The sequence below is a fragment of the Serinus canaria genome, chromosome Z (assembly GCF_022539315.1).
Source record: "Serinus canaria isolate serCan28SL12 chromosome Z, serCan2020, whole genome shotgun sequence".
Classification (NCBI taxonomy): Eukaryota; Metazoa; Chordata; class Aves; order Passeriformes; family Fringillidae; genus Serinus; species Serinus canaria.
In genome coordinates, this window is record NC_066343.1 from 50,013,833 (window position 1) to 50,019,901 (window position 6,069).

Sequence of the window (6,069 nt, forward strand, 5' to 3'; positions counted from 1 at the left end):
ACAGCTTATCTTTCCATTCCCAGTAACCTGGCCCTCCAGTCTAGAGGAAAACAGTGGGATATGAAGCATGGAACAGAAGATTGTCCAACAATGAGGGCCTAAAATTGTTCTACTAACAATTATCTTTTTCTCTGTAGGACTCACCTTTCTTTAGAGTACTATTAAATATGTATGGTCTCAAATATGAATGTTAATCTCTAGGTTAACCTCTGGCTAAGGGCCCCTAGGGAAATGCAGAAATGCTAAAGAGGTTTAAGAAAACCGAGGTAAATACAAATTAAAATGTGGGTATGTTTTTGGAAAAAAACCCACAAGGATCTACAGCAGAACAAGACCCGAAATAGTTCAGAGAAACTTATGAGTGAAAATATGAAAATCTATTATTAATAGGATGGTTTGACCTAACAAATATTTGCTTTGGGAAGAATAAATTGAATCCTTTATTGCTTGGAACTTAACCACCACACCCATCCTGTCTTTACCTCACCAAGATAAAGCTAAAGCCCCATACCTATATGTAACTTGAACTTAAATACCATTTAGTAACAAATTACTGATATGTAGCTGTAGTTTAACATGTATTGGTGACAAGAAAAACTTTTGTATGCCATAGATACTGGGTCTGACAAGACACTACCTCACTGAAGCTGCAAAAAAGAGTCCAGGCTTCATTTTAATAGCTCATGTGGCATGAAGTAGGGACCTTACTTGATTGTTAAATCTTGCTATAGAAATAGAGCTAGCAGAAATGCAGCACAAATGAGCAATGTACCAATGAGCAGAAATACATCCGCTTATCATTGATACAACTGTTGATTTTGCAGCTTCATATATTCTTGGTAAGCATGGACAAAAGAATTGCTCTAAAATATTTTGCGACATGCAGGAAAAAAATTCCTGAGGAGATGCACAAAGTTCAAGTTTCCAAAACTTTTACGTTTTGGCTAGTATGTATATACATTGAGAGAGAGGCTGCTGTCATGCTTTAACCCCAGCAACTATGTCTCACACTCTGATCCAGTGGGGTAGGGAAGAGAGAAGTGGAAGGATAAAAGTGAGAAAACTCCTGGGTCTAGACAAAGCTGGTTTAATAGGGAAAACAAAAGCTGCGCACACAAGCAAAGCAAAACAAGGAATTCAGTCACTGTTTCCCATGGGCAGGTGGCTGTTCAGCCATCTCCAGTAAAGCAGGGCTCCAGCATGGGTAACATGACTTGAGAAGGCAAATTTCATGAGTCTGAAAGGCTTCCCCTTCTTTCTTCTTCCCTCCACCTTTCTATGCTGAGCATGATGCCGTGTGGTCTGGGATATTCCTGTGGTCAGATGGGGTCAGCTGCCCTGACTGTGTCCCCTCACAACTCCAGCTGTGCCCCCCGCCAGCCTCCTCACTGGTGGTTTGGGGTGAGAGGCAGAAAAGGCCTTGATGCTATACAAGTGCAGCTCAGCAATAACAAAAATGTCCCTGGGTTATCAAAACTTCTTCCAGCACAAATCCAAAACATAGCTCCATACCAACTATCATGAAGAAAATTTATTGTACCCAAACCAGTCAAAACCAGCATATATGTTCAGCAGACACAGAACAAACAGTTAGATAATTTAAAGTTCTCATCTTTTTCCATGAACTGAATTACTGGAACCCTGCTTTTGCATAGGAGCAGCAAAACTCATCAAGTATTCATTTTATCTATTATGTAAGCAGTTACATTGCCTTTTTTGATGGGGGAAAAAAAAGAAAAGAGTATGGACTTTTATTAAGAAGGTTTACATGGTTTTAACTCATTGGAGCACTACTAGATGAGAAGCTGGTGATTTTTTTAAGCTATCTTATCCAATTCAATATGGTCAGTATGAGTGAGTGCTCCAGTTTTTTGCTAAACTAGCATTACTGAATTCCTGCAACAAACCAACCTACCAATACAAGGTAATGAAGTCTAAACACTCCTTTATAACATGAAGTAGAACAAGATCTTTCCAGTCAAAGGATTTAAAAAATTTCAGCAAAACAGATTCCAGTGAAGGCATCAAAAAAATCAAAATGAAAGAAAACAGTGCAATTCAGAACAGATTGTCGTTTTGCAAACCTAGCTTGCTTGGGTGTCAGTAGCAGCGCTTAGGTGTTGTATTAGATACAGTGGAAGCCACACTTGCATTCTCCAGTCCTTATCCCCATCCTCCTGTTACACACACATGCATCCCAAATGGTAGTCCTAATCATTGCTCCACCACCTCAGCCCTAGAATCAGTCATGACCCATGCTTTCCTGTAATTTTTCTGGGATTTCAAATGCTCTCACTATAACTTGGTCTTCCTCCTGTGCCTGACTGGGAGGAGTTGGTTCCATGGCTGGTTGGATGCTGTAACTGGGCAGGCAAAGGAGATGCAGGCCCAGCCACAAAGAACAGCTGAGTGGTGGTAATGTCAGCACATGTTCTGTATAGGTGCCTGGGAAGAATGGATACTGCTGTAAATTGTTTTGAAGGAGTTTGCAGGCTGGGATTAAAGAAACACTGTAAGAAACAATGATTGGCATGTTGGCATGTCTACATGTCACCTACCAAGGATTTTTTTTTTTCTTGTAAGGCACACATTTCCAAACTTTTTTTTTTCTTCTTCACTGGCAGTGGTATGATGATCTCCGTTTGCAACCTGCCAGGAACACAGAATGCCTGTTAATATTTGCTCATGTTCCACCTTCCTACTGCATCAGAAGAGTGCAATGCAGCCAGTGCAGCTAGACACTCCTTCCTTAAAGGCAGGTGACATGCCATCAAGTTCAGTGTTTTTTCTGTCACAGATCTCTATGGTATCCAATAAAATCTAAGTAATTTAGTCAAAAGTACTTTAAACAAAAAATTTATATGAAATTTAGTGGACTAAACCACAGAAAAATAAGTGTAATTTTCCATTATTTCAATTAATGTTTTAAATAGATTGACAATGAAATACTGAACTCCCTTAAAAATAAATTTAAAGTTACTCCTAGGTTTAAGTTTCAGTTTTGTGTTGGTGAAGCAGAAGAAAGGGAACTTAAATCACTTTGTAGCCTTTTTTTTTTTTATAAACACTTAAGCGTAAAAGAAGAAAACCAGTCTGTCTAAAAGCATATCCTCTTTTTCCTCTTGTCTGTGAAATTCTCCTGGAAGAATACAACTTCTACTGGCCAAATTCACATCTGAGTTTCTCAAACAGAAATGTTTGCTCACCTTCACAGTGAACAGAACTCTAGCAGAAACAATACTCACAATTTTTTCACTTACTGACAATTTTCTTGCATACAATGAGGCAACCTTCTAGATGAGGTCTGATATTTAAATTACGATTGTAAACTATATCTTTTTTCTAATGTTCCCAGTTTTACTAAGTTTCAGATTATAACAGCAAATTGAGAACATAAGGCATAAAAAGTAGGAGTGTTAAAAAGCAGATGCACTGGCTGAAGTAAGATCTTCTTTCTCTTAAATGACATGTGAATAATCTGCATTCTTCAAAGAAAAATAAAGTCTTGTCGTCAGGAAAAACTGACAATGCAAGTACAGATAAGAAAATACAAATAACTTAATAGAGGAATACTTTATCAGGTAACAGACAAGAAAGAAGTAAATGTACCCTGGGGAATATGCATACTGATTGAAGTTATGCATCTGCCTACTAGCCTATATTTTGAGATCACAAAACTGAACTTGACATTTCCTTATTGTTTTGCAGGTTAACTGGTATCCTTGCATGAATTTGCAATTCTCTTCTCTGAGCTGCTGAACCATATTGTACTATACTGACTGGTAGTATCATGCAGGAACCTCACAAGGCTATTGTGCTTTAATACTCCATATTCAACATAATACTGAAATACCAATGATTTTCTTCTGCTGTTTTGCTCAGATCATGCTCCCCTTGCTACTGTATCAGGAATTAGCAAGTTGCAATGCTCTTCCTTATTTCCCTGTTATAGCCTTCTTCCCTAATTCTCCACTAAAGCCTGAAACACTTTACTCCATCATTAAAATCACTCTTTGGTCCATCATTAAAATGGCTTGGCTTGCACTGAGATCTTCAATATTAGGAAAGGGAGTAAGTTATTTCAAGTGCAGCCAACTAAAGTAATAATTAAATACAACTTCCTGGTACCCAGCAAACTTTACTGTTTTCTGATGTTGTATGTTTTGTCTACAAATATCTTAAAATAAAATGCTTCAACTGTGCCAACCAGATTTAAGTTTGCAACACTCATTTGGCTGCCACCACACTAAAATACACAGGTTTTACATCTGTCTTTACAAACTAGACTTTATTACATGGTTCAGCAGAAAAGAAAGAACAGCTAACACTTGTAGCAAAATACTAGTATTTGAATATAAACTTTAAAGAAACTGAAATAAACCCCAGAAACCATAGTATTTGTTTTAGGTAATTTTGTTCAAAATTAAAAAATAATAAGCAGTGTCATGTGAGCAGATGAAAAGCAGAACAACTTAAGGAACCATGACACTCGTTTAATCACCTTTCTTTCCCAATACCAAATGTCTCACTGACATGTAACTGAAATTTCAGTATTAAAAATAGTCTCATTTTCAAAGGCAACTTACACCCATTTTTTAGTATGTGCTGCAATGAAAAACTGCTCATTCCCAATGTCTTTCTCACCTTCTCCTCTTTTACACAATCTTTTAATTTTTTAAAATCAATGCCTTAATAACAGAATTGTATAAAGCTGTACAGTCCCAGGACAGCAAAAACATCTACCACCAGGCTGGGTTCTAGCAGATACAGCTTTGAAAGGCTGATCAGATTTTTCCTCTAAAATGGGCTGCATCATACAGGGTAACCTGAGTCACTGAAACAAGAATGCAAAAAGATGCATTTTATAATACATTGGTTCTAAAATTCCAGAAACCAACAGCATGTATACGCTGTTGGAATTTATTGTTGGAATAAATGTGGTTGTATCTCCAAGGACAAGCTGAATCAATGGATTAAATGAATTATTTTATCATTTCTTAAACCAAGCTTTCACATGCATGTTAAAATTAGAATGACTAAAGGAGTTGCCAACTATTTAGAGTGGAATATCATCAAATATTATAAGCATTAAGTATTTTAACCTACACAAGTATAGGAAGAGTCAAGAATAAATACCAAGTACTTTTATTACCAGTAACACACATGCCATATGAGGTGTACAAACAAGATGAAGCCCAGCATATTTTACCATAACAGTATTCCAACTAGTGCTACTGAACCTAATTTTGAGAGCAGAGAACCCCGCCTGGGTTTTGGGCGTGTGCATGTATCAGCATGCATCAGGCCAATCCCTTGTTACATTTACACCTTCTGACATGGAGAAATGTGTTACCTATTTGCTAAACCTCTGATCCACAAAAAGCTGGGGAGCACATAACACTGTAAAAATTACCTGTAGTTGTGTCTTACACATGGTATGTGCCCCCTGACAGTCCCTAATGGAGGGCAGAGAAAGCCAACATTCATCTTGCTGATTACTTGATTATAGATAGATGCCAGCAGATGCAGCCTGCATTGTGTTCATTTTTCACGCTGGGGCTCGTTCAGCACTCCTGCGTGTCTGGGCCAGGCTCGGGGCTGACCTGCTGGGAAGCAGCTCTGTGGAGAAGGACCTGGGGGTCCTGGCGGACAAGAAGCTGTCCCTGAGCCAGCAGTGTGTCCTTGTGACCAAGAATGCCTATGATATCCTGGAGGCATTAGGAAGAGCATTGCCAGCACGTGACGGAAGGTGATCTGCCCTGTTCTCAGCCCTGCTCAGGCCACACTTGGAGCGCTGTATCCAGTTCTGGGCTCCTCAGGATACGAGAGACATGGAGCTCTTGGAGCGGGTCCCACAGTGAGCAAGAGAGGTGAGGAAAGGACAGAATTTCTCTTACAAAGAAAGGCTGAGGGAGCTGGGCCTGCTCAGACTCAAGAAGAAACACCCCCTTAGGAAGAGACCACCTCATTGGCCTCTACCCGTGTCTGAAAGGGGGTATCCAGAGGGTGGAGCCAGGCTCGTCTCAGCAGCGCCAGGCAATAGGACAAGAGGCAACAGGCAGAAATAGA